We start from the raw sequence: 14604 nt of genomic DNA, 5'->3' as shown, positions 1-14604 counted from the left end.
TGCCCTGGCCGCCCCCGTCTTTGTGATTTTTCCTCTGTTTGCCGAAAAGGAGATTCCCGGTCGGAATATTATTGCTTTTTTACGAGATAAATTGCATAAAAATTGATTTTAAACAGCGGTTGACATGCTTCGAAGTACGGTAATGGAATATTTAGACATTTTTTGTCACTAATTGCGCCATGCGCGTGAACCTGATTTACCATTTCGGATAGTGTCTTGAACGCACTAACAAAACGCCGCTATTCGGATATAACGATGGATTATTTGGGACCAAACCAACATTTGTTATTGAAGTAGCAGTCCTGGGAGTGCATTCTGACGAAGACAACAAAAGGTAATCAAACTTTTATAATAGTAAATCTGATTTTGGTGAAGGCTAAACTTGCCGGGTGTCTAAATAGCTAGCCCGTGATGGCTGGGCTATGTACTTAGAATATTGCAAAATGTGCTTTCACCAAAAAGCTATTTTAAAATCGGACATATCGAGTGCATAGAGGAGTTCTGTATCTATAATTCTTAAAATAATTGTTATGCTTTTTGTGAACGTTTATCGTGAGTAATTTAGTAAATTGTTAGTAAATTCCCCGGAAGTATGCTAGTTCTGAACGTCACATGCTAATGTAAAAAGCTGTTTTTTGATATAAATATGAACTTGATTGAACAAAACATGCATGTATTGTATAACATAATGTCCTAGGTGTGTCATCTGATGAAGATCATCAAAGGTGAGTGCTGCATTTAGCTGTCTTCTGGGTTTTTGTGACATTATATGCTAGCTTGAAAAATGGGTGTGTGATTAATGGCTGGGCACTCTGCTGACATAATCTAATGTTTTGCTTTCGCTGTAAAGCCTTTTTGAAATCGGACAGTGTGGTTAGATAAAGGAGAGTCTTGTCTTTAAAATGCTGTGAAATAGTCATATGTTTGAAAAATTGAAGTTTTTGTATTTTTGAGGAATTTGTAATTAGCGCCACGCCTATCATTGGATATTGGAGCAGGTGTTCCGCTAGCGGAACGTCTAGATGTAAGAGGTTAAGGATAACTTTGTAAATGTTTCACTATTTTTATGAATTTCACTGAGGAGGATGGTCTTCCCCTTCCTCCTCTGAGGAGACTCCACTGAGATTCCCCAGTGATGCTTTCTCCCCCAGATAGGGACACCACTAAAGTACCATAATCATTAGATTCTAACTTCACCAACACTTCAAAGCAGCACCAGCACTACATTTCCCCACACCATTTGAGAATAACAATGACTTTCTCAGGTTGAATTGGAACTGCATGTAAAAAAGTCATGACATTAACAGAAAGCCTGAGGACAAAAACAAAGAAAGGTTAAGACTTGAGATGCATTCAAGGCTTTTGGGGGCAGGTTGCCAATTGCCATGGCATCAGCCCATTCACTTTCAGTATCGAATAGGTTACCTATCTCCATCCTTTTCAGATAACTGAAGTGTGTCTTTTTGCTTTCATCAAAAAGACACAAACAAACACCTAGAAGCACAGGGTCAGCCTCAGTTTTGGGGGTTAAGTGCCTTGCTCAAGGGCTTAACGGCATGATATGGCATCTAACTAGGATACTGATGCCAGCAACCCTCCGATGGCCGGCTAACTCCTTGGATTCAAAGTTCCTGGCTTGCCTCTCTAGGCTACCTGCCAGAGCCCTGCTTTATTCTGTGTTTGGAAGATTATACCCATTTTTCTCCTGAGGCCATTCCGTTGGAAATCTGTCATCTGGTTTAGTTAATGGACCATTAACTACAATATGAAAATTAGGCACATTAAACATCTGGCAAATTGAGCTCATTTGGTGAGAATGTCTGTAAAGTCGACGAGCAGGAAACACAAACAAATGAAATACCTGCAGTCAAGTCTATTAGAGATAATCAACACCATCGGTTTTACAATAATAGGCTGATTTGAATGAACGGGAATCAATCATAAGGTTTTTTATTACGAGCTTGCCTAAATAGTTATAGTTGCATTTGTCATACATTTCAGTAAAGTGACAATGCTGAAGATTTTAGATGACCCGATCCTGTAGGTTCATGCTCTACAACATTCACAGAGTACGACCCTGCCTCACACAGGAAGCGGCGCAGGTCCTAATCCAGGCACTTGTCATCTCCCGTCTGGATTACTGCATTAAACCCCTACAACTCATCCAGAACGCCGCAGCCCGTCTGGTGTTCAACCTTCCCAAGTTCTCTCATGTCACCCCGCTCCTCCGCTCTCTCCACTGGCTTCCTGTTGAAGCTTGCATCCGCTACAAGACCATGGTGCTTGCCTACGGAGCTGTGAGGGGAACGGCACCTCCGTACCTTCAGGCTCTGATCAGGCCCTACACCCAAACAAGGGCACTGCGTTCATCCACCTCTGGCCTGCTCACCTCCCTACCTTTTAGGAAGCACAGTTCCCGCTCAGCCCAGTCAAAACTGTTCGCTGCTCTGGCACCCCAATGGTGGAACAAGCTCCCTCACGACGCCAGGATAGCGGAGTCAATCACCACCTTCCGGAGACACCTGAAACCCCACCTCTTTAAGGAATACCTAGGATAGGATAAAGTAATCCTTCTAACCCCCCCCCTTAAAAGATTTAGATGCACTATTGTAAAGTGGTTGTTCCACTGGATATCATAAGGTGAATCCACCAATTTGTAAGTCGCTCTGGATAAGAGCGTCTGCTAAATGATTTAAATGTAATGTAATGTAATGTAGATTCAACATAATGAAATCTTGTTGCACTGTTATTATGAATGCACTTATCCCAGAAAAACAAGCTAGGAGGACGACCAATGAAGAAGAGCTAAAGAAAGCACAAACTCTTTCATAACTAGTGATGGGAGACAGGACCAAATCATTTTCTTATGCCAAGTCCATCAATATTAGCAGCCTTGAAAGAGGTAACAAGTAAAGGAAATTATTCAAGACTATTAGAAAACAGTTAAGCCGTGTTCACATTGGCAGTTAGTTTGAAGTGACTCAAATCCTATTTATTTGCATATCATAATTGGAATCTGTTCTTTTTCCTGTAGTCTGAACAGCCAAAAAGCACATGGAATATGATGATTCAGGTACAACTTAGATTCCTGGCCATGTGACTTGTGTCTGAATGGTCAAATCTGTTATTTGGCATATCTTGTTGCGTGCTAGCTACTCTGTTGACAGTTTGAGAAGAACATGTGGTAGCTAACAAGCTTGTTAACTTCTCTAGGACCAGTGGGACGATTTCGTCCCACCTACGTAACAGCCAGTGGAATCCCGTGGCGCGTTATTCAAATACCTTAGAAATGCTATTACTTCAATTTCTCAAACATATGACTATTTTACACCGTTTTAAAGACAAGACTCTCGTTAATCTAACCACACTGTCCGATTTCAAAAAGGCTTTACAACGAAAGCAAAACATTAGATTATGTCAGCAGAGTACCCAGCCAGAAATAATCAGACACCCATTTTTCAAGCTAGCATAGAATGTCACATAAACCCAAATCACAGCTAAATGCAGCACTAACCTTTGATGATCTTCATCAGATGACAATCTTAGGACATTATGTTATACAATACATGCATGTTTTGTTCAATCAAGTTCATATTTATATCAAAAACCAGCTTTTTACATTAGCATGTGACGTTCAGAACTAGCATACCCCCCGCAAACTTCCGGTGAATTTACTAAATTACTCACGATAAACGTTCACAAAAAACCTAACAATTATTTTAAGAATTATAGATACAGAACTCCTCTATGCACTCGCTATGTCCGATTTTAAAATAGCTTTTCGGTGAAAGCACATTTTGCAATATTCTAAGTAGATAGCCCGGCATCACAGGGCTAGCTATTTAGACACCCAGCAAGTTTAGCCCTCACCAAAGTCAGATTTACTATAAGAAAAATTGTATTACCTTTGCTGTTCTTCATCAGAATGCACTCCCAGGACTTCTACTTCAATAACAAATGTTGGTTTGGTTAAAAATAATCCATAGTTATATCCAAATAGCGGCGTTTTGTTCGTGCGTTCAAGACACTATCCGAAAGGGTGAAGAAGGGTGACGCGCCCGACGCGTTTCGTGACAAAAAAATTCTAAATATTCCATTACCGTACTTCGAAGCATGTCAACCGCTGTTTAAAATCAATTTTTATGCCATTTTTCTCGTAAAAAAGTGATAATATTCCGACTGGGAAATCGCGTTTTAGTACAAAGAGAGAGAAAATAAAAACATGGTGTCGCCCCGTGCACGCGCCTCAGTCTGATGGTCCTCTGATAGACCACTTACCAAAGGCGCTAATGTGTTTCAGCCAGGGGCTGGAATTACATCATTCATCTTTTTCCCGGGTTCTGAGAGCCTATGGGAGCCGTAGGAAGTGTCACGTTACAGCAAAGATCCTAAGTTTTCAATAAACAGAGCCAAGAAGCCCAAGGAATGGTCAGAGGGCGCTTCCTGTACAGAATCTTCTCAGGTTTTGGCCTGCCATATGAGTTCTGTTATACTCACAGACACCATTCAAACAGTTTTAGAAACTTTAGGGTGTTTTCTATCCAAAGCCAATAATTATATGCATATTCTAGTTTCTGGGCAGTAGTAATAACCAGATTAAATCGGGTACGTTTTTTATCCGGCCGTGTAAATACTGCCCCCTAGCCCTAACAGGTTAATTGAAACTGCTTTTTTCACCCGATTTTTCCAACTTATCCCCTCTAAAATGTAAACAAAACACTATAAAGAGTTTATATAATGTGTCGATAATGGGTTTATGTCGAATTTGAATCAGGTTTTTAGGGCAGCGCTAAAGTTATCTTCAGAAGTAAACAGTGGCTGTCGCGGCTTTTGACCGTCATGATGGCTTGCAGTGATGACGCAAAAAAGAATGCATTCAGTTGTACAATTGACTAGGTTTACCCCTTACCCTGTATTTTTTTGTGTTATCTGTGTTCGTTTTATTTGTCATGTGTAGTTTCTTAATCATTGTACCTAAACTGTATGTGTAAACATGTATACGCAGGGCCCAGCTGTAAAAGAGACCTTGGTCTCAGTCTGTGTTCCTTGTTGAAATAAAGGTATAATAACCCTGTCCCTTTCTTGTTATTAATCTGCGAGAGAAGCGCTACATCTGGTGGAGAGAGGCTGTACGACACAGAATGAGTTGCAATTTGTGTGCTGTACGTTACGTAATGCCACGTCACAATTTCACGTACAGCATCAGAGGGGTCAGTTTTTTCAACTTTTCTCCAATACTATTGGGCTATTACCATATCAACGCTTAAATAGAAACGTAGTTCCCACCCCGGATTTCGATGCCAACACAGTCGCTACAGTCCCATTAGTTTTCATTGCAGCCTCGTTTGAATGCCGCGGTTGCGCAAATTTGTACGGAATGGGGTTAATCAACTTGACTGCTGTGGCTAGCCAAAAAGGATTTGTTTTGAAAGTTGCTTAATCTTATCCTTTGTGGCTTTAAAAGTGTTCTTACACTATGATTTTCAACATTCAAAGTAACTGGGAACCGTCCATGGCTGGCATTGTTGTCTCCTTAGCTTGCTACATAACTTATATGATATGACACACGAGCACCACCACAAATCAACCTACACCACTGCGCACCCACCCGTTATTACTATGACAACCAGCATAGCCATGTCAGCAAATGACTGCTGTCTGAACACACACATATCCGATTTGGTCACTTGTAACTTGCTGTTTGGACAGTCAGTAGTCCAAAAGGATTTGGAAAACTAAACGAATTTAAGCATTATGGCCTGCAGTGTGAACAGGGCTTTAGACCTTCCATTTGGAGGTTAGCCTCGTAATCACTGACGCAGCTTCTTCATTTTCATTAAGGCTAATAATTGTGTAATCAACATCTACTCGAATGGCACTTAAAAATGAGCATGTTAGCTAGGTATTTGATTAGTCTACGCCGCAAGTGTAGGCTAGGTATTTGATTGGTTGATAATGTCAGCCATTCCAGGGAGGTTGAAGAGATTAGGATTAATGCAGTCCTTCTCAGAAGTACTGCACCTGTCATTGCAAATATTTCCTTTTTTGAAAATGAATCATGCTCCAAAGATTTGGGCAAGAAGTAAAAACTGAAGGGGGAATAATAGTTCATCGTCGCTGCACAAGTCGCTGCACAACCAGAATTTGACCTCCAAAGGCACAAAGCATTTTGTCTCGATGCCCTATTATTCCCCCTTCAGTTTTTACTTTGATCATGTAAAACATTGCCTCGCTTCAAGTCCTTAGGAAACAATGCAGTATTTTGTTTTTTTATGTATTATTTCTTACATTGTTTTGTGTGTATTAGGTCGTTGTTGGGAAATTGTTAGATTACTTGTTAGATATTACTGCACTGTCGGAACTAGAAGCACAAGCACTTCACTACACTCACAATAACATCTGTAACCATGTGTATGTGACCAAAAACATTTCATTTGAATTGGAAAATGCAGCACTAAACTACATGGAGTGCAGCAGGTTATCATGCATATAATGCCAAGGGAAGCAGAAGGCACTAATGAAAAATACATTTAAAATACAACACTGCCCCCTTCTGACAAAAAGGTTGAAAAACAATTTAGCCACCATACGACATTACAGACATCCATATCAGACACATTGTAAGGCCTACTGCAGTGTAGTAATTTCAAGTCTGTGGATCCGAGGAGAGAACAGAAGATGTCTGACTAAAGATTCTGATTGAGTGACGATATACAGAGAGGTTATGACTGTGTTGACATCCTATTTCGAGCGAGTCATGTTTAGAACATACCCATTTACCTGAATTACACCAAAAGTGCCCAGAAATCAATCAAATCAATGAAGGGAAATCCCTCTATGTATCGTGGCATGATTTAATAAGGAAAAGCGTGACAATCTCTAACCTCATGTTGATGTTTGAATTGTACCAGACGGAAATGTGGCATTGGCACAGCATGTTAACCCCAAATGGGCGTTATCATGCATCAGCATTATCTGCCTGTAGCATTTTGTATCACATCATATTCCCCCCCTGCATGTCTCTCTCATTTTGTCAGTCTTCCCATTACGGCAGTAACAGAGAGGATTAGTGCTGTTTAATGAGCTTTGCAGGGCTGAGAGTTCTGCTTCTTTCTCTGCTATGTAGACTGCAGACAACCCCAGGGGTAGGCTTCACAGATAATTAATGCTTATCACTGTCTAATGTGTGCTGTGAGTGTGTGTGTGTGAGCCAGAGAGAGTGTTATTTGTATGTGTGTGCGCATTGATGTGTGTGTGCGTGTGTATGCTTGCATTTCGTGTAAGCTTGAGAAGCAGCGTCCCTGAACATATGAGCTCAGCAAGGCGGCAGAGAAATCGAACAGCTTCCCGTATCTGTCTCGCACCCTCTCAGCGTTAAAAAACCTCTCTCCAAGCAGCTCTCTGTTTCTGCGGAAGTGAACATGTTGTCAATCCTCTCTATTCGTGCTTTATTCATGTTCTTCTCAATTGCTGCAGTGACAGCATTTCAAAATCCTGCCACCTTTTCCATGTCTTCTGTGCAGAAATTCTCAATAAGGAATGGGATCGAGAGGGTGTTTGAAGAGGTGCAACCTGTTGACCTGTTTTGGAAAGAAAGTGTATTTGCTGAGCTCAAAATGTGTCTTGAAATGAGGCGTATTATCGAGATTGTAATTGTTTTTCACTCACGTAAAAACAGAATAAGGCTTGGCATAGTCAAAACACCATAATAAACACAGTGTTGAGGATAGAGGATCACAGGACAGTGTCTGGATGAATTCTAAATTCCTGTGCTTCCTGTTTGTTACTTTGTATTCTGGTGCTTTGGTCCCGGTGTGATTTAATCTTTGCCAATACAAAGAAAGGTGAGGAATCTAAAGGACATCTCTCTGCCAAACAAGACCAGAATATATTTTTCCTTCTTGGACATTTCACACATTCTTTGAATGGTCTCTGGTAGAAGATGAACTTTGATTCCCACATGGGCCACATATTACATTTTAGTAATTTAGCAGACGGGCTTACATGAGCAATTAGGGTTAAGTGTCTTGCTCAACGGCACATCAGCAAATTTTTCAACTAGTCGGCTTGGGGATTCAAACAACCAACCATTTGGTTACTGGCCCAACGCTCTTAACCGCTAGGCTACCTGCCACCCCAAATGACCATGTCATTGTATTATTATTAACATGGTAGAACCACCTCAAAGACACAGGCATAGCTTTTTTCTGTCTAAAGTGGATTTGATCTGAACATTTGTAAACACAAGAGCCAAGAGGTAAAGTGTGACAAATGTAAAACATCTCTCAAATTATCCTCTGTTGTGACAATACAATGACATTTGTTGTTTTTTAATTGAAGAGTAGATCTCATAATTTCCCTCAAAATTCCCCAATGCCAAAAACATATTAATGCTTTTCCAAAGACAGGGCAATTTGAGGCATGAAACAAACTTCACCAGTACTTCTCAAAGTATTTGGGAACCATTTTCAGCACTGCATTTGAAATATGCTCAAAATGCGAACAGTAAAAAAAATCAGTCAAGAGATTGTGAACGTTTTTGACAAATGACGTGCAAGTCTGAAGACAGTGATATACATACAAATCATACTATCAAACTGTTTCTCCACCCACCTCAACAGTATTGTATTTATTTCAAATACTTTGAGCATTTGATAGAGCCTGCCTAGAGTACCAGATGACCACGGTTGGCACTTTCTGGACTATTTTATTGGTTTCATTACACTGGGTAAGTTAAATCAAGTGCAGCTAAAGTATTTAAAAGAAAACCAATGCCATTTGAACCCAGTACTGCCACACACACACACACACACACACACCCTCTCATCTCCTATCAACCCTAAATAGAAAACATTGCATTCAAGAGAGTGGTAAGTGGGGGCCAGTTAAAGTGACTGGTTGAATAGGAAATATGGCTGTCCATAATGTGTACCAACACAGCCGTGCGTCAGTAGCCCAAAACTCTCAGCCAAGACTTGTGAAGTCTGATTACCAGTGCGGTGAGCAGGAGGGGACATGAATCGAATTTGACAGAACCATTTCTTCTCCCAGTCATTGGATAAATCAACGATAATCAAGAATTTCAATAAGCATTTCTCTACGGCTGGCCATGCTTTCCCCCTGGCTACCCCAACCCCGGCCAACAGCTCCGCACCCCCCGCAGCCCAATCCTCCCCAGCTTCTTCTTCACCCAAATCCAGATAGCAGATGTTCTGAAAGAGCTGCAAAACCTGGATCCGTAAAATCAGCTGGGCTAGACAATCTGGACACTCTCTTTCTAAAACTATCCGCCGCCATTGTTGCAACCCCTATTACCAGTCTGTTCAACCTCTCTGTCGTATCGTCCGAGATCCCTAAAGATTGGAAAGCTACTGCGGGCATCCCCCTCTTCAAAGGGGGTGACACTTTAGACCCAAACTGTTATAGACCTATATCCATCCTGCCCTGCCTCTCTAAAGTCTTTGAAAGCAAAGTTAACAAACAGATCACTGACCATTTAGAATCCCACCGTACCTTCTCCGCTGTGCAATCCGGTTTCCGAGCTGGTCACGGGTGCACCTCAACCACGCTCAAGGTACTAAACGATATCATACGAGCCATCGATAAAAGACAGTACTGTGCAGCCGTCTTCATCAACCTGGCCAAGGCTTTCGACTCTGTCAATCACCGTACTCTTTTCGGCAGACTCAACAGCCTTGGTTTCTCTAATGACTGCCTTGCCTGGTTCACCAACTACTTCTCAGATAGAATTCAGTGTGTCAAATTGGAGGGCCTGTTGTCCGGACCTCTGGCAGTCTCTATGGGGGTACCACAAGGTTCAATTCTCGGGCCGACTCTTTTCTCTGCATATATCAACGATGTCGCTCTTGCTGCAGTTGATTCCCTGTACCACCTCTATGCAGACGACACCATTCTGTATACATCTGGCCCTTCTTTGGACACTGTGTTAACAAACCACCAAACGAGCTTCAATGCCATACAACACTCCTTCCATGGCCTCCAACTGCTCTTAAATGCTAGTAAAACTACATTAATGCTTTTCAACCGATCGCTGCCCGCACCCGCCCGCCGACTAGCATCACTACTAAGGATGGTTCTGACTTACAATATGTGGACAACTACAAATACTTAGGTGTCTGGCTAGACTGTAAACTCTCCTTCCAGACATATATTAAACATCTCCAATCCAAAATTAAATCTAGAGTCTGCTTTCTATTTTGTAACAAAGCCTCCTTCACTCATGCTGCCAAACATACCCTCGTAAAACTGACTATCCTACCGATCCTCGACTTCGGCGATGTATTTTAGAAAATAGCCTCCAACACTCTACTCAGCAAACTGGATGCAGTCTATCACAGTGCCATCCGTTTTGTCACCAAAGCCCCATACACCACCCACCACTGCGACCTGTATGCTCTCGTCGGGTGGCCCTCACTACATATTTGTCACCAAACCCACTAGCTCTAGGCCATCTATAAGTCTTTGCTAGGTAAAGTGTTGCCTTATCTCAGTTCACAGGTCACCATAGCAACACCCACCCGTAGCACGCGCTCCAGCAGGTATATCTCACTGGTCACCCCCAAAGCCAACACCTCCTTTGGCCGCCTTTCCTTCCAGTTCTCTGCTGCCAATGACTGGAACGAATTGCAAAAATCGCTGAAGTTGGAGACTTCTATCTCCCTCACTAACTTTAAGCATCAGCTATCTGAGCAGTTAACCGATCGCTGCAGCTGTACACAGCCCATCTGTAAATAGCCCATCCAATCTACCTACCTCATCCCCATATTGTTTTTATTTACGTTTTTGCTCTTTTGCACACCAGTATCTCTACTTGCACATCATCATCTGCACATCTATCACTCCAGTATTAATTTGCTAAATTGTAATTACTTCGTTACTATGGCCTATTTATTGCCTTACCTCCTCACGCCATTTGCACACACTGTATATAGACTTTTTCTATTGTGTTATTGACTGTGCGTTTGTTTATTCCATGTGTAACTCTGTGTTGTTGTTTGTGTCGCACTGCTTTGCTTCATCTTGGCCAGGTCTCAGTTGTAAATGAGAACTTGTTCTCAGCTGGCCTATCTGGTTAAATAAAGGTGAAATAAAAAAAATTAATAAAATAACAATGATGCAGCCTCAGGTGTCAGAGGCTGATGCGTATCATAAAAACAAAAGGGTATAAGTAAAGGGTTGAACGCATAATGAGCCTGCTCTGTCAGGGTTGGGTGGAAATAGTGGAATAAATAAGTAGAAATAAAATGTAACCTTTCATCAGAAGACTGTCATCCGATGATGTCCTGTCTCCATTGCCACATTGCTGCTGGTCAATAACGCCACTAGATACCTAATATACTAAAATATAGCAAACAGATCAAGTTTTCAGCTCTCCCGATGGGAAACAAAGTTCCACCATCACTTTGAGGTTACCAAAGTCCATGCACACACTAAATCTAAATCTGTGTGGCCTTACTGAAGCATGCGCTCAGCAGTGCCATCACCTCTCCCAGCGTGAGAGAACTCCCTCTGGCAACCCAACTAGCCGACCAATTAGGAGGTGATAACATCACACTAGCATGTCATTCTGTTAATGTAGGTTTATTTGTGATACAATTTTAACACAGTTGATAAGAATACATTCTTTATAGTTTACATGGCATCACTGCCACTCCTACACATGTGTTTCAAGACTTACCTTCATGTGTTGTATGTTCTGAAACCTAACATTTGCTGTCCCTCTACCCACACTGGTTATTCTAATCCACTGTCTGTGTTAGGGAACAAAGCGTAAGTTTTATTGCGTCAAGCCGGTCTGCTTCCTCATGGAGAAAAGCATATGTGGAGATGACTTGTCGAGATGGGAGAGTTTGGATGCCTGAAGGGAGGATTTGGAGTCAGGGAAGTGGAGGATTAGGCCTGAGACTGACACTGACTGGGTGAGCTCTACAATCACAATGAAAGTCATACACTGGAGAGATTACGTAGACTGGAAGACAATCACTACAACCACAATTAATTTACTATAATTCAGGAGAATTCGAGTTAAATGAAATAACATTTGTTTCTAGTTGTTTTTGTATGTTTGTCTATGAAGCCTTGTGAAGTATAGCATCAAAGAAATCACACAAAAAAAGTTTTGACGGACTAAGTTTTAGTAAAAGCAGTGGTGCTCGTGGCGCTCAATGTAAAAGTTATCTTCATGCACTTTTATTTGTGGTCAAAGTGGGTAAAATAAGACGAGTTTCTGGAATACATCCATCAAGTTAGCAAAAATTCTGATTCTTATTAGCATGACATCTCTGCATCGCTCTGTGATTATCCAGTCAGACCAAGGACATCCTTACCCAACCTTGTGCAATCATCTCACTGATAGAATCACAGTAAGCATATTTTTTGCTTCTATAGTCTCCATTATTAATGTTGACCAGAATCTATAGGCCGGGGAAAGACCATTTTGAAAGAGAGCACACTGAGATCTGTATTACCAATGACCCCTCTGTCTGGAAGATATGAGGGGGTAAGTGTATCTGCTATTGGTGTTTGTATAAGAGTTCGGCCTCAGTGGAGGACATAGAGAGGAAGAATCCTGCTCAAGACTGAACTGGTCCTCTTTTCTTTGGTCGCGGTTTGTTGGCGAAGTGCTTACTCATCTGAAGGTTAATAGAAGAAGAAGATGTCCGACATAGGACGGAAGAGCATGTACGAGAGGAGACACTGAATTGTTCACAGGGCAATAAATGTCTCGCAGCCCATTTCTTTAATCAAACCACAAACTGCGCTGATAGTAGTTTCCCTCCAGAAAAGCTTCTCTTGTCCATTTCTAATTTGGCATGTATGGTTGAAAAATGTATTACTTTTACTCATCTACTTGATAATTGCTGCATGGATATCTACTCACATTACTTTCATCTATCTTTGTTCCTGCCCCTCAGAGTCCAAGAGTGACAAATAAGCTTCTCACCCAGGTCTCCTGCCCAGGAGCTAAGCCAAAGCCAACTCCTCAGTTCTCAGGCATGGTTACCAGTCATGCAATCTGTTTATTCTACATCAGGAAAGCCTTTTCCCCACTGTGAACAAAGTGGGCACAGAAGGGAGCCAACAAGTTCCCATGTGATTCCTGATAACCTCTAGAGGTGGAAGGAAACTCCCTTGGTTTCGACTCCCATGAAGAGGACTAGGCCCATTGGTGCAGACCGATGGTTTGTACCCCTTTATAATTGTGTTGGCAATAATGAGCCATATGTTCACATCATCCATATAGGCCTTACAAAAAGACTTAATGCAGTGCCTATGTGCCAAAACTAAGTTGTTTACCTTATTCACCTCATTTTCTTTCAGACCGTTGAGTGTGGCAGTAGGAGTTTCTAACATGTTGCAACCGTCTTTTCACCAATACAGACTTAATGTGAAAGAAACAGTGTTATGCAAGTTAGAGATGTGTTGGGGAGAAGTGTTTGGGATCAGTCATGGGTCAGGCTTGAGAGTAATCAGTCAAACTCCAGCAAATATAGTTGCACTTGTATTTTTTCAAAAACCCAGTCTTAACTTCTATGGGCTACACACTATCAACAGTCAGTGAAATATCAGAGCGCCAAATTTGAAAACAACAAAATGTCATAATTCAAATTTCTCAAACATACAACTATTTTACACCATTTGAAAGATAAACATCTCCTTAATCTAACCAAGTTGTCCGATTTCAAAAAGGCTTTACGGCGAAAGCATAAAGTTAGATTATGTTAGGACAGTACATAGACAAAACATTACACACAGCCATTTTCAATACAAGGACAGGCGTCACCAAAAGCAGAAAACCAGCTAAAATTATGCACTAACCTTTGACAATCTTCATCAGATGACACTCCTAGGACATCATGTTAGATAATACATGCATTTTTTGTTCTATCAAGTTCATATTTATATCCAAAAACAGCATTTTACAATGGTGATGTTCAGAAAATATTTTGCCTCCAAAAATGCCGGTGAATCAGCACAACAAATTACAAAATTACTCATTAGAAAACTTGATAAAATATTAAACTGTTATTCAAAGATTTATAGATTAACATCTCCTGAATGCAATCTCGTTGACAGATTTCAAAATAACTTTACTGGGAGAGCACACTTTGCAATAATCTGAGTACTGTGCTCAGAAAAAAACAGCAGGCAATTATAAACACCGGACATCTTGGAGTAATCGAAACGCATAAGTAGCATTATAAATATTCACTTACCTTTAATAATCTTCATCAGAAGGCACTTCCAGGAATCCCAGGTCCACAATAAATGTTGTTTTGTTCGATAAAGTTCATAATTTATGTCCAAATAACTTGTTTGCGCGTTCAGTAGGCTACTCAAAATGTAGGGCGCGCGAGGGAAATGTGACAACGGAAAGTCAAGAAAAACGTCTATTTACGTTCGTTCAAACATGTCAAACGTTGTATAGCATCAATCTTTAGGGCCTTGAGAACGTGAAACTTCAGTAATATTCCAACCGGATGTTTGCATTGACGTTTGCATTGCCTTGAAAATGGTTTGGAACACAAAGGGAGTTCTCACATGAACGCGCCCTATGAACTGATGTGATTTTCAGGGCACCTG

The sequence above is a fragment of the Salmo salar genome, chromosome ssa13, assembly GCF_905237065.1.
Source record: "Salmo salar chromosome ssa13, Ssal_v3.1, whole genome shotgun sequence".
NCBI lineage: Eukaryota > Metazoa > Chordata > Actinopteri > Salmoniformes > Salmonidae > Salmo > Salmo salar.
Note: the sequence above shows the minus strand (reverse complement) of the source record.